Source organism: Triturus cristatus, chromosome 8 (assembly GCF_964204655.1).
Source record: "Triturus cristatus chromosome 8, aTriCri1.1, whole genome shotgun sequence".
Lineage (NCBI taxonomy): Eukaryota > Metazoa > Chordata > Amphibia > Caudata > Salamandridae > Triturus > Triturus cristatus.
The window spans coordinates 42,865,832-42,881,484 of NC_140591.1; the positions used below are offsets into that span (position 1 = coordinate 42,865,832).

A 15,653-nucleotide genomic window follows, 5' to 3' on the forward strand; every position below is an offset into this window, starting at 1 on the left:
GCATGCTCCTGTTGAAACAAACGGCAGCGCTTGATGCTGTAGTGTATTTTCCATGCAGTGTAAACGTCCCATCCTGGCGAAATCCTCTTTGCTGACTACAGAGAGGAGAATGTTGAGAGACGGTACAAACTCGACACGAAAATATTAATTCAATTTTGTGTTTATGTGTTAGTTTATTCTCGTTTGTGTTCATTACAGTTTATTTGTCACTTCTTAGCCAGTCGTCTCTTTCAGCTTAGTCCGTTGTTTCTTTCAAATACGGTAAACCGACAGTGACGTAATTATCTTTTCCGGGTTAGTCAGAGCAGAGACAGCACGAGCAGTGAATACAGTCGGTTCCAGCCTCTTCGCTCTTCCTCCGGCTCCAGCAGCTGTAGGGGTGGAAGGATCCTCCGTCTGTGCGGCGACCTTCACCCTCTGACCCCAGACATCACCCCCGGCCTCGGATTGTCATCTCCACCGTCCCAGGCCGAGGGAGAGAGGGCTCTGAGCAGGTGTCTGCGCAGGTAGGAGTCTTCCTGTCCGCCTCTCCCCTCCCCGCTTCTGGACAACCTTAACTCTCCTCTCCAAGCCATGGCCCCTCCCCGCCTGCGGCCCCCTTCCCACCTCTCCTGTGCAGCCTCTCTCTTTCCCACCTCTCCTGTGCAGCCTCCCCCTACATCTCTCCTGTGCAGCCTCTCTCCCTCCCACCTCTCCTGTGCAACTTCTCCCCTTCCCACCTCTCCTGTGCTGCCTCTCCCCTTCCCACCTCTCCCGTGCAGCCTCTCCTCTTCTTCCCACCTCTCCCGTGCAGCCTCTCCTCTTCTTCCCACCTCTCCCGTGCAGCCTCTCCTCTTCTTCCCACCTCTCCCTCCCACCTCTCCCGTGCAGCCTCTCCTCTTCCCACCTCTCCCGTGCAGCCTCTCCTCTTCCCACCTCTCCCGTGCAGCCTCTCCTCTTCCCACCTCTCCTTTGCAGCGTCTCCCCTTCCCACCTCTTTTGTGCAGCCTCTCCCCCTCCCACCTCTCCTGTGCAGCATCACCCTCCCCCCACCCCCACCTCTTCCGTCCCACCTCTCCTCCTCTCCATCTCTCCTGTGCAGTTTCTCCTCTCTTTTTTAGGTCTCGCCTGAGCCAGCGCTTTAGCGCTGCTCTGGCGAGAGCTATAGAAAGCGGGATTTGGAAGTGCAAACGAGTGCTTTTCAGGCCGCCAACTACAGTGCATGTGCGCCAGGCGCGCGCACCATTTGGCAGCCTGCTGATCACTTTTGCGGCCGCTTTGATGTTCTCAGTGAGCAGCGCGGCCACTGAGAACATCAAAGCGGCCGCGAAAGTGCTCACCATATGCCAGTCTTCCCTGTGTTGCTTTAGCATTCCTCCCCCCCTTCCATGTTCTTTTGTGTCTGCAGTTACTTTTGAACTGGAAGCGCTGTAGTGCCTATGCTTGCTAACGGAGCAGTGCTCTTCCACCCTTAGAATCTTCAACTGTAGTGCCTCTATAAACAAGCATTGGCATAGCCAATAGGTCTCGCTTTTGGGACCTTATAAGTATTTAGTTATGCAACTGTTCCATGGCTAAACACTTATAAGGTCCCAAAAGCGAGACCTATTGGCTATGCCAATGCTTGTTTCTTCCGTGATCCGCTCGACTCTGTTTAGTCAGCGGCGCAGTCTGAGACTCCCTTCTTCGGTACATTGTTTATGGGACACATTCTGTGACATGTGGCACTGGATCAGTTCAGCTGCAAGCGGCTTGTAGGAGGCTTTAAATACACAAACAGCAAGCGCTGGGTCCAGCCTCCTGTGGATCTGCGCACCTTTTGTTGTTTTCGAGCTACCTGAAACTAGTGGTGTAGGCGCCTAAACACCGAGCTGCCGTTAGACATACGCGCCCCCTACTCACTCCTGTGCCCCTTGAAAATGGACCCAGGGGGTGCATTACACTCTTGCAGGGCAGATAAGGTCATCCACGGTGCTGAATTTGTTTCGGTGGGTGCCAGTGCCACTACCACTTATTCTCGGGGACCGGAACTCTTTCCACACAAGCAGTAATTCCGATCATAAGTGTGCTAGTTTTACATGTTGTATTTTTTAGAATGTTTTTTTCTAAAGCCCCAGGCCCCATATCGTATTTGTTATGTCATTATGTGACCTCAGCGTTGTAGCGTCGTCATGATGAGGCATTCCCTCCTCCTTTGCCTGTGAGCGCCCTGTCTAGACCGGGTCTATGCAATTGCAACACAGCCCACCCGCGAAGCATGACTGCAAGCAGTCATCAGGAAACATTGACTGGTAAAACAACCACACCATTGTCCTTTTCATTTCTACTCGTGCAATGCACTGATAACCTAAAGCACTGCTTTGTCATTTCATGTATCCCTCCTCAATTCCTGTCCCCGCCACCCCTTGTTCACTGTCCTCAGTCATTTCAATCCCAAGTGTGCAGTCCATCCCGGAGGTTCCCGACCCCATGCAAGAGTGAGGGCTCAGGAGGTCATTTGTGACATTAGGCTTCATTTCCATACATCAGATGGCACCCTGGAATCAAGTACAAATACTGCCATGAGCATTGCCTGGCAACTGACCCATGATGCTCTGCAGCTCCTATATAAAAGGAGGCAGTGATTAGATTGGCACAGGGCCAGTATCAGCTTGTTAAGGAGCTGCCTCAAATGGTATTTGATGGCCTTAAAGTTAAATCACCCCCTTAAGCAGTATGTCACCTTTTGGCACAAGTCTTTCTCTATTTACTATCGGTAAAGTGTATTTGTTGTGCTTGATCTAATTAAAATGAAAAAGGTTGAAAGAGCGGTGCTGGCTGACTTTGAGAAAGCAAAGAGTTTGTTGTGATTGAATGTAGTCCTCTGTTCGTATTAGTTTGTTTTCCTCAATTTTGATTCTTCCTAAATCTAAACATGTGGGTGAAATAAAAGGCTCACATCTTTTACTTGCTCACCCAAAATAAGTGAAATGCACATATACACACCCAGAAAATATGGAAATGTAGCTCATAAGGAAAATAAAAACCTGGCAGCGATGCTGACCTGGACTATGCACAGAAACTCCGCCCACCCTGATGCTGTGTGGAGCAGGCAGAGCAGGGTCTTATCTGTCTCAGGGTGGTAGTGTAGTAGTACATTTATATAGCGCTTGATAACCCCGAAAAGGTGCCAAAGCACGTTTTCAAATACATAGCACAGTTTCCCTGTGTTGTGCTATGGAATGAACTTCATCAGGTATATATGGGTAATGTTTTGATGGGCATAAGGACCAGAGTTATATTTTTATCTTGCTTGTCATTGCTACTGTGCATAGATTTGAAGCGAAAATGGGTGAGAAATAAGAGACTTAAGCCTTGGGTGCCAGTGTTGGAATGGGTACAAACTGAGTGAGTGAAGTATAGCTTGTGAGGTAATTGTTGTTGTGTTCTATCTGTATGCAGAGTCTGCTCAAACCACGCCAGAGCAAGTGTGTTGCTTCATCTGTGCATCAGTGTAGGGAAAAGTGAGAGAGAAGATGCGCTCATCCCTGCTGGTGGATACCTACCAGTTTTGGCTTGTTCTCTCTTGGATGTGAGTATAGGAAGGGCCCACACATGAGATGGTACCACTCTTGGGGTGGGTACAATCTTTCATTTTCTACAGCATGGGTGCTCATAAACATTTTAACAGGAGTGGCAGCTTCTGCATTGGGGTGTTGCGACTCCACATTTTTGATTTTGAGGTCTGATTTTTTTTCCATCTGTTCTTACACTTAAAAAGTACCTTCACTCAGAGCATTATCCGACAACCAGACAATTATGGGATGACCATTGTGGGTGTGTGGGAATCTCACTAATTGGGCTTATTTTTTTACTTTCTTGATTGTCAAAAGAGAGGTTCTACAGAAGTGACCACATCAAGGTTGATGAAACTCAGTGATGGCTTTGCATGAAGCAGTCAGACCCTATTTTACTCAGGCAGTGAGAAACATCTGCTTTGCAGCAGTCCCTCTTCAATGTTTAACAGATGACAGACGGCCCACTTTGACTTTCTTTTGTTCCAGCATTCATGGCCGTCAGAAACCTCCACTAAATGCTTCAGGCTTCTTAGGACAACACCTGTTAGCATTTTTCCACAGTAAATGATGCCACTAGCACTTACACTGACTAGGTTGGTGTGATGCAGTTGTTCTGAATTAGTGTAATCAAACAGTGTCACCTCCTGGAAGGTTGCAACTTCTTTAATTTTCTAATGAAGTTAGTGCAACTCTTTGTCAAATTGTTGTTATGGCATGAGCTAACATGCACTGTTCCCATTGTATTTACTGGCCTGGATGGAAAACACACACTAAGCAGCACTGTGCAGTGCTTGTAGGGCTTGTTTATTTCCTATACCGGCTAGGTGTATGTACATGGTCTCACAGTAGTACTTTTTTCTGTTCCGTTTCAAATTTCACCAGCTACCCCTGGTCTGTGGTGTAACTCAGTGCTACAGTGAAATGTGGGATTAAGTAGCTTTTTCTCTACTGCCTTATCTTGGGTCTATCCCCTGTCTGCGTGTGAGATCACGTACTTTTCTACCTGCAGACAGAAAGAAAATAATACACAGGGCGCTTATAGCTGACCATTTTGTGTTTTACTCCAACCAAGATGCTAGGTTTGCATAGTTAGCTCAGACTTCATAGATTAAATAAAATGCTAGGTGCAACCAAAATGTAGCACGCAACGACGGCTGGAGATGGCAGGAGGGCAAACAAAAACTGCAGGAGGCGTTGGGGTGCAAGCAACAACTGGCAAGCAACGATGACAAGGAAGAAACAATGACTGGAGGGAGGATAAAAAAAAATAAAGTACCTGAATCCAAGCCTGAATCGTGGAAGGGCACCAATAAAGCAATTAATCAGTACCTCGTCTGGGGTTGTGGCCAAGACTCTTGCTAGCGGAGCTCCATGCTGGGCCCAAACACTAGGCTGTCACGATTGCAGCCATCCTGTCTGCCGCTGAGCCCGCTTACTGGAGGATGTCCAAAGTCCCTGTCGCCATGCTCTGGGACTGCGAGATGAGGCAAGGGGACCGCCTGAAACCCAACTGTGGCAAAAACATTGTGAGTGGTCTGCGGCGTTCACACACACGGGCTGGCCACCCCTCTGGAGCCTTGCCTGAGGGGCACTGTGCCTGCCCCAACCTGAACCCTGCTTTCGCCCATAATCCTTGGCGGAGCTGCCACCCATTACAACGCGCCCACCTGGGAGCTCAATGGCTCCTGCTGTCTGCATACTCTTAACCTGAGTGGGTGCGATCCAGGATCTTCGCGGCCCGTGCTGCCTGAGGTGAGGCTGCGATCGCACGAGGTGTGCCCCCAGTGGCTGGTGCTTGGTGGTGTGAGTCAAGGCGCTGTACCCTCCAATGAGTACAAGAAGTTCCGAGGCCGCTCCCTCCCATCTGAGACCAGTACTGGCATATAATGAATCGAGCTTGCGGCATCGGCCTCTGGTGTGTCAATGCTGCATGTGGCCTACCAGTTGCTAAGGGGGTTGCGGGGATGCGTGCCCCTCCTAGTCATGGCAGAAAGCATCCCGTGACCTCCTGTGTCCCCTGTGCGAACAATACAACTGAAAATAAAATAATAGATCAATAAAAAGCCCCACCTGACCTGCCTACGCACAACATGGCCCCCTGCAGTTGAATGGGCCTTACAGTTGAATGGGCCTTGCAGCTGGTGACATTGCATACCTGCACCAAAAGAGCTGCTTGTCCTACAGACCCCCTTTGAGTCGATGGGTCCCATTTGCACCACCACAGCCAACAGACCTTCAGTTACTTCTTGGGGGGCAAGGGGTTGTGAGAACGTGCCCCCCCACCCCTCTGGCGGAGACACTGCGCTGTAGTGAGTTCCCTGGGCGTTCCCCATTGCACCGCTGCTGCACGATGCAGGCCCTGGTGAATTGCTGCCTGCTTGACTGCTGCTGCCCATTTGTCGCATCATATGAGCATATTGGGGGCTACTGACCTTGACTTACCCCACCAATAGCTCCCTGTGGTGGCATTTGGGTCCCGCGCTCTGGTGTGGGATTGAGCTGGCAGCGTTACTGGTGGCATGGATCAGTGGGGACTGAGCTCTAAGTTCGAGCAGCTGCGCAGGAGTTCTACATCACCAGTGAGGAGAACCTGTGGCTCGTAGACCTACATTGAACCCATAGGCTGTCTGTTACCCACTCATTGCACACTCTAGCGAGAGGTGCAGGCCTGTCTCCCAATGCACTCCCTGCTGAGCTGGGTGCCCCCTATCCTGAAATTAGCACAAAGGTTCTCCAACTGACCCGGAACACTTGTTTGCCTCATGTCTGCTCACTACACACAACAGTTGTACTGTAATAGTTGTGATGTCCTAGCCTGGATGCAACCAGCACCACCTCATGTCTGCTTACCGTCTTTGAAAAAAGCATTGGGAAAACATGGACTGCTAAGAACTCACTCCCTGATCCCCGTGCCTCGGGCCACCCCCGTCCTCTGCCAACCACACATTGGGGGTCCTACAACACCTGGAATCCATCCTAGACAAGCACTCCATGCAGTTTGAAAAGATTCTCCATGCCATCCTGGACACTAAAACATCCCTTGAGGTGAAAATAGATGCTGTTTCCTTAGATGTGAACCTTTTGAGAGCAGATCACCGCAAGCTGGTGGACCGAGGGGACGTAATGGAATCTGCCATGTCCTACACAAAACCCTATTGTGAAGGATCTGCAGGCCAGTATGCTCACCATGCAGGAAGAAATGACCTCCATACTTTGCCATGCGGAGGATGCTGAATGCCGCGCAAGGTGCAACATCTGCTTCCTAGGCTTCCCGGAACATGCTGAACATCCCAGCGGCGAGCTCTTCTTGGAAGACTGGCTGATGTCCAATGTGCTGGAGAACAAGGTCCCCAAGCTGTTTTTGGTGAAGCGCACACATTGTGACCCAGGCCGACCACTTTTACCTGGAGCTCTGCCTCGCGCACTCAGTGCTTGCTTTAATTATCGAGATCTGATCCTACAACTCTTTCGCACAAAGGACCCCATGCGTTTCGAGAACATAGACATTTCCACATACCTAGACTTCACAATCGAAGTACATTGCCAGCGAAGGTCTACCTAAAAGTGAAGCGACACTTACATGAGCTACAATTTCGTTACGCCTTGGTATTCCCTGCAAAACTTAAGGTGATAGTTGGTGAATCGCCCACATTTTCTCCTCATTGGAGGATGAATGGACTTGGTTGCATGCAAAAGGCCTTGTGGGTTTGGCAGAGGCTGATCGCACAGATGGGGAATAGGTAACTCCACGACCCAAACTCACAAGACTGAGAGGGAGTCTGACAAGACCCACCCAGGCCCAGGTAGCCAATGAGCAAGCCTTGTGAACCGTACCGATCTTGGACTCTAGCTTTGACACAGGTGCCTCCGGGTCCTCTACCACAAGGGGCACACCTGACCTGAAATTCACACCACGCTTGGCCGACGATCTCATGTGACCGTCACTTCATGTGTTGATTCCTCGTCGATGAGAAGAGGTGGCGCACCCTGGCCCCATTGCGACGTGTGGGCTCTAGCTGGGGTTGGCAGCCCGGTAGCTGGGCCTTTTTGGAATGGGCCTTGAATATGCACGGTGGCCTTTGATGCTACCTCACACCTGCTCCAATGAGGACTTGTTTGTATGTTTTTCGTTACTGTTTATGAATGAAGGAATGAAGTCACTTGTAAAGTGCTGGCTATCACTCCAAAGGAGCATCTTGGCGCTGCAAGCGGGTAAGCGGAGTGTCAAGGAGTGTGATCTCTGATGGCGCCGTTATCAGATGAGAGATAAACGCCAGACTATCTGGCGCTGCAAAGATCCGGGTTTTCAGTCCTTTCTTAAACATGGACTCCAACTGTGTGAGTCTCAGTTGGGTGGGTAGATGGTTCCTTGCTTTTGTTCCCAGGACTGCCATAGACTTTCCTCCTCTGGACATCAGACGGAAATGTGGGGGTACTAACAGATTTTCCGTGGAGGATCTCCAGTTGCGTGCAAGTACAGAAGCTTTTATTCTAGTCCTGAGGTATTTGGGGCCGCTTTGTTTTACAGCTCTGAAGGTTATTACCAGGATCTTGAAGAAAATCCTCCTGTGTATTGGCATCCAGTGGAGGGTTTGGAGGGCCTCAGAGGCAGATGACCCCCTTGGTAGATTCAGTACCATTCGGGCTGCTGCGTTTTGAAAATTCTGCAGGTTTTTCAAAGAACTCTTCTTTACTCCTGCATAGAGACTGTTACAATAGTCTAGGCGTGATCAGATCAAAGCCACTGCCACGGTCTTAGGAGCTATAGCTGGAAGGAGGTCAAAGCATTTTTAAAGAGTTTTTATCCAATGAAAGCAGGCTCCTGCCACAGACAGTGCCTGCTGGTGAATGGAGAGGGATGTATCTAATCTGACCCCTAGGTTCTTAACAGTGTCCACTGTATTGGGGGGGGGGGTGGGGCTGCATCTGTTGGCCACCACAGTTTGGGCGTGAAGATGTTACATTTTCCCAGCAGCATAATCTCCGTCTTTTGGCTGTTGCACTTGAGGTGATTGGCCTTCATCCATTCAAAAACAGCAGAGAGACATTGTTGGAAATTTTCTTCTGCTGCTGTGGATTCTTTATCCAGGGTTAAAATAAGCTGTGTGTCGTCAGCGTAAGACACAGTCTCGATGTCAAAAGATGACACCAGATCTAATAAGGGCACCATGTATATATTAAAAAGTGTTGGGCTCAAAGCTGTGCCCTAGGGCACACCCGAGAGCAACTGCTTCTCTGTTGAAGTAAAATTGCAGAGTGTTACTGTTTGTCTTCTGTTCCCCAAGAATGATGTTAGCCAAGCCAACGCTTTATGCGAGATCCCCGCTCTTCTTAACTGTTCACCCACGATAACATGGGAGACAGTGTCGTATGCGGCCGAGAGATCCAACAGAATCAGCACTGTCACCTTTCCTTGATCCAATGCGAATTTTAAAGTCTTCAAAGTGTGTAGCAGTGCTGACATACCCAGCCCTAAAACCTGATGTTTCCATTTTACATTTGGGGATTTTTGGACAGGGACACGTGACCGCTGTCCTGGGAGGCTGATACAGCCGTTACACCCAGCTGCTGTTCACTTATGAAATATGTTTTTTTTGTAGTCTGCTGAAAGGGTGGGTATGCACATGGGAGTCCCCAGTGAGCATCCTCCGTGGTCCTGGGGAGCATCTTTAGTGCCAACGCGCTACTGTCACTGGGCAGGAGTGGGCAACACATCCTCCACCATGAGTCTCACTGATAGCTCACAAGACATGACTGACTTTTATACCCCACAGTACCACATACTCATGTGGAATGTGCATGGCATGGCTAGCCACTGCTAAACTCGTATCGCGTGTATGCTTATCTTAAGCGCCGCCACATGCTCATATACATGTTAGAAGAAATCCATCTCACGCTGGCGGAGTTACAAAAGGTTTGCATGAAATGCAGGGGCAGGTATTTGGCACATCCATGTCAGCTTATTCCAGAGAAGTGCTAATTTGGAATGCTCCTGTGGTGCAGTTCGCAGTAGACACACAGAGTAGGTGCAGATGGTCAGTTTAAAATGTTGGAGGGCCAACTAGATGGTGCCTCCCTCACATTAGTAGCTGTATATGCCCACACTGCCAATCAGTCGGGTTTCCAAGACATGCTCACCTCAGCCCTCTACTGTGATCCCCTCTATGTGGGATTCTGGGTAGGTGATTTCAGTTGTGTACTGGATGTCGCAGTCAATCGTTCCTCCCCTCCCCTACACATCTCCACATGTGTTTCAACCCCACAATAATTTTGTATATGGACCAAACACTGTGGTTTACATGATGCTTGGTGACTCGGACACCTGACCCACTGGGAATACTCTTTTTACTCCCTGGTACATGACATTCACACTAGGATTGACTTTATTCTCTGCACGAAACAGCAGTGCCCACAGATAAAACAGGCGGGGTACTTGGCACGTACCCTCTCGAACCACTGCCATTGGTCATACTTCAATGGTGAAGACAACGACCCACAATATCCACTCAGCGGTTGTAGATGGAGGCACTCTCCAATCCTCCATTCCGACAGGAGTTAGCACAGTGTATCACTCATTACTTAGAGCTCAACAAGGGCACTGCCTCACACAAGTTGTCACACGCAGCTACACACCACTTACTGGACGTGCTTCCAGAGGCCAAAACGCTGGGACACCTTCCGGTCTCACTCCGTGAGGCCCTGATCGTGTTCCTGCCTAAACCGGAAAGGGACCCCCTCGATGTCCCCTCATACCATCCTTTATCATTCCTGAATCTTTATTTCAAAAGGCTGGGCAGAGTGCTGGTAAATCGCCTCTTCCCAATAATCACTACCCTGGTCCATGTCGACCAGTCCGGTTTCATACCGGGGCGAAGCGCTTTTACCAACATTTGCTGCCTCCTGCATGACACCCTCAGACGCCTTCAGACAAGTCTGTGTCACTTGACATCGAGAAGGCGTTCGACACCCTGAGCTGGGACTTCTCTTTCTCACCCTTGACTCCATGCGGTTTGGCATGGCCTTTTTGGATTGGGTTTACATGCTATATGGCAGACCGTCGGGGTAGGTCAAGACTGACCAGATGATCTAACGGCTTCGTTATTCAAAGAGGCACCAGGCAGGGGTGTCCACTATCTCTGCTCATCTTCTCCCTGGCCATGGAACTGCTAGCTTACCATCTTTGCCAGCGGGCCAGATGAGGTAATCCCGGAGCTGCGTGTCCGTTACATCATATTGTTTTATGCAGATGATGCTCTTGTCTATTTATGCGACGTAGAGGCTTTGCTGCCTAGCATTGTGCGGTTGTTAGACAAATTTGGGGATGTCTCAGGGCTCCTTGCGGGCCCGTCTCAAGTAGTGTTATGACACTTTTAAATACTTGGGTGTTCTATTTTATCACTCGGAAAAAGACCTAAGGAGGGCAATGTAGGCAAAGCGTTCAGCTCCATCTGCCGGTCCTTGGCCTTTTGGCGACTGCTGCTTCTATCCCCACTGGGTTGCATGGCAATATCCAAAATGTTGATGTTCCCTTGCTTACTTAACTTTTTTACCACACTAGGAGCTTCCACGAACGACACCGCTTACTGCTCAAGATGGTATGATGCGAGGGAAGCAGACCGGTTGCGCTTACTTCCCTACAGCGTCCACTGGCGGCCTAGGCACACCCAACTTTGAGCTTTACTAAGCGGTGGCAAAGCTACAATGGCCCCTAGTCTGGTTATGCATATCCGCAAGTCCTGAACGGGCCCATGTTCATGCAACTGTGGGCACCGTGAGCATCTATACATGGCTGTCAGACTTGAAATCCCACCCCGTCAGGAAACATGCCAAATGGTTGTGGCCCACTCCTGCTTGTGTGAATTTGTGCACACTGAGGGAGCCCACATCCCATACTTGCGGTCCTTTGTGCTTTGGGACCTCCCCCAGCTTCACAAAGCGGCGCATCAAATCAATGTTTTCCCACTGGAGTGAAGCGGAAGTCGAACAGGTGGGGGAATTCTCAGCTCAGGACTCCATTATGTCCTTTTAGGTCGTTATAGACACCTACGGCATAGAAGCTGGCCAGTTCTTAACCTTCCACACGATACAAAATGCACCACGTACTGCCTGGGGTGGTGGCACTATGGAACCTCCTTTGTCTGTCAGGCTACACTTAATCTTGACTGCAGATAAATCGTGCCACACGGTCGTCACCCCCTACATCTCTCTCACCCCGCCAGACTACTCTGCGGGCGCACACACCAGATGGAGCACTGTACTACTGCAACTCCTAATGAACAAATCCTGGTCCCGCACGCTAAAAATGGTGATGGAGGTATCCTGCAATCCTACATTTCGCTTCACACAATTCGGCTATGTAGACCAAGCCTACCTCTCCTCCCAGCCCATCAAGCGTATGTATCTGTCCCTCTTCCCCTGAATGCCCCCGCTGCAAACAGTTGGACGCCTGACTCTACCACATGGTTTGGGATTGCTCAATGCTACATTCTGTATGGTAGAAAATCACTGCCATGGTGGCTGCACTGTCTGAACACGCTCTTGAGTCCTCACCTGAATCCTGCCTATTGGGATTATGCATCCAAGCGAAAGGTGAAGACACCTCCACTAGTTCATAGACCTCACTTTTGTGCTAATCAAAAGACTGATAACCATGGCATGGAAGTCGCCCATTACCTCTGATCTCCAGCAGTGGCTGCCTGCACTACTAACATGGACGCAGGCAGAGGCCACCACTCTGCTGCTTCTCCGTTCGTGGGAGGGACCACGGTGAATACTGGGACATCTTCTTACTTCAGGTTGATGTCCAAAACCATACGTGCAAGTAAACCATTCCACTCTATCACACGCTTTACCCCACACCTGCACGACCACGGACAGACTTCCCACCATGAGCAACGCAGTTGCATCACCCTCCCGGCACATGACTCGTCAGCCAACATGACCATTACTACAAGGCTCCCTTTGGACTCGAGCCCTGCTCCCCCAAGCGCACAAAGAAGACGAAACCTGGCTGCAACCCCTGCCCCCTTTTTGGTGCTGCTTACTAACGCCCCCGCCCATGTGCTTCCCTTTGGCAGGCGACCCACTCAGGAATTCAACCCTCTACACCATGATCATGCAACACACACCGTCACACTCTCACTCTAAAGTGTGGCCTCGAAAAATCTTTTTGCAATTTCGAGTCCATTTTAATCAGGATGAGCTATTTTTAGCACCTACAAGTCCCGTCTGGTGAGTGAACTTAGGCTGGAAAGAAGCAGGTGTTCTGTTCATTCAGAAAGTGAATGAGCAATAAAGATGCCATGAAATCTTGTTTTTTATCTTCACACATTTGCTGTCTGTTCAAGGAAAGAGATCAAATGTCAGTGCTTGGAAAATGGAGTTTATTTTTCTCTCTCTTATTAGAGTTAGAGGTTTTTGTCTAGTCAGCTGTCTGAAGATGTCAGTTATTTTTCTCTAACACCTAACATTTAAATAAATAGCCCGCTAATTAATATTACTAACGTTTCGAAATATATCAGGAATTACAAATCACATTGTTTTGTAAACAAGAAGTGTGATTCAAACAAAGTGTTAAATGGGAGCAAAACAACCCAGAACACTTTACTTGATGATGTGCAAATGACACATATTTGCAGAAACTCTATTTGCAAACATTATTGCTTGTACACTATATTGTTTTATCTGTAAAGCTGCATGTCTGATGGAAAGTTTGTGGCCATTTCAATGTAAAATCTGCTGATTAAACGTGATAGTGTGCTACCACTTCATGCTTTAGTTATTTATTTGTTAAAAATGATAGTTTTTAAACATGATTTGAGAAACATTCCTGACCTCGCCCTGATGACAATACTGATAATGAACTAAGAGGCAAGTCAGGGGTCGTGTGTATCAAAAGACACACAATTGGACGGAATGCAGAACAAATCAAAACATTCACCCCCAGTCAAGAGATTTGATCTCTGTACTGGGGTTAATGTTTGACATTGTTCTGCATTCTGTCCATCAATTGTTCTTTTTGCATTTATCCTATATGTGGCTAGATTTGTATTAGATGTGGGAATAAAGTTTTGTCTATTAAATCACACAAGAGTTTTTTGTACAGCAGACATGCTGAACTTGCACATTTGAAGGTGCTCTTAAATGTAATAATTAAGAAATTGGCAGCTTAATGAATTAAAATATTTGCGCACAATCACATAATTTGAAACCAGTTTATGGGCCAAGAGCGTTACAAATAGGTTGAGTAGGTTATTTAAGTCACAAGACCTGCAGGTCTAATAATATTTTTAGATTTTTCGAGGCCTGTATAGTAGACTCCACAATTGTATTAATATTTGAATAACTGTTTAATTGTAAATGTGTTTATCATGTTGCTTCAAAACACAGGCCTATGTTGTTGGATGTAATGGCATGTAGAGCTGATATCCTACATGTGCCTCGCTGCGAAATGTCATTATGCCCATGATTATCCCTGCTACTAACACTGTACAACGTCTATGAGAATCACTAAAAGCCATTTAAAAAAAAAAAGTGCTTCATACTTGCTCCATCGAAGGGACAAACAGACGAGGAAGAAAGTGAAACCAGCAGGCACTGACAATGAGAATCATGGAAAGGGACAAACAGAAAATCTTTCAAGCCAATTTGGAGTGAAACGCAAAAAATTACATAGGGGAGCAGGGTGAACATGAGGGGGATGTTCATGGATAGATGTAGGCCACAAACACCCCTTCATCAAAAAAATCAAAAAACAATACTTGCCTCCAGACCAAAGCCTAGACTGCTCTTGTCTTAACAGCCCCAGAGGTCTGAGATAATTACAGAGACAGACGAACTAGGACAGGTGCAAAGACACAGACACATAGACACTGTTAAACACACTTGCAGACACTGTTAAACACACTTGCAGATACTGTTAAACACACTCGCAGACACTGTTAAACACACTCGCAGACACTGTTAAACACACTCGCAGACACTGTTAAACACACTCGCAGACACTGTTAAACACACTCGCAGACACTGTTAAACACACTCGCAGACACTGTTAAACACACTCGCAGACACTGTTAAACACACTCGCAGACACTGTTAAACACACTCGCAGACACTGTTAAACACACTCGCAGACACTGTTAAACACACTCGCAGACACTGTTTAACACACTCGCAGACACTGTTTAACACACTCGCAGACTATGTTTAACACACTCGCAGACTATGTTTAACACACTCGCAGACTATGTTTAACACACTCGCAGACTATGTTTAACACACTCGCAGACTATGTTTAACACACTCGCAGACTTTCTTTAACACACTGCAGACTTTCTTTAACACACTCGCAGACTTTCTTTAACACACTCGCAGACTTTCTTTAACACACTCGCAGACACTCTTTAACAAACTCGCAGACACTCTTTAACACACTCGCAGACACACTTTAGAAACACACAGACTGTACGTGGAACAGTGGATCTTTGGGCAGAAGAGGGTGTGGAATGTGGTTTTGTCTTAGTTCAGTAACAAAGGCTAACTACAAGACTCTCTGAATTTTTAAATTTTTTATTGTTCTCCATTTATCATATGGGCTCAAGTTCTCTATAAGGTCTGTAGGGATCTCACAGAATCGTTTCTTGTATTTTCAATAGGCATAGGCCCTGCAGACTCCTTCCTAGCTTCAGAGACCGTCTGGAGTTCCACTTCCAGTGTCCTCAGATTAAAGTAAAAGGTAAGTGTCCTTTTAACCCAGATTAAGTTTTTTAAAATTCTCAATTATTGGAGGGACAACTCCTCTCAACTTCTCATTTAGGGTTGTTCTTCCCAGCTATAATTGTTCAGCTATGTAATACTTTCCATGAACACTTTCTTTCTCCTGTCTGTTTATCCTTCTGCTTTGTTTCTTATTCCTTAAGTCTTCTCCTCATCCCCCCCCCACCCCTCCTCACAAGAATAAGGCCCTTAGTTAGGCCATCAAGACTTGCTAAAAGAATAGAAACCCAGGTGATTTTAGGACTCAATCTGTAAGCAGGATTCTATGCACAGTTGTCCTGGTTTCGCCCTCAGTTGTCCTTCAAGGGCTCTGTGCCAGCCTCTAAGCCTTTACTCTCCCTG

General features: G+C 47.9%; 1 protein-coding gene across 1 annotated transcript in view; it reads left to right on the forward strand.

Moving 5' to 3' along the window:
* The first annotated feature begins 303 nt into the window (after window positions 1-303).
* LOC146799965 (uncharacterized) overlaps window positions 304-15,653 on the forward strand; it is a 37,119-nt gene continuing 21,769 nt past the window's right edge. The window contains exons 1-2 of the mRNA XM_085620892.1: window positions 304-506; window positions 15,191-15,270. The gene's annotated coding sequence lies outside the window, so the exon portion shown is untranslated. The remainder of the gene's footprint in view (window positions 507-15,190; window positions 15,271-15,653) is intronic.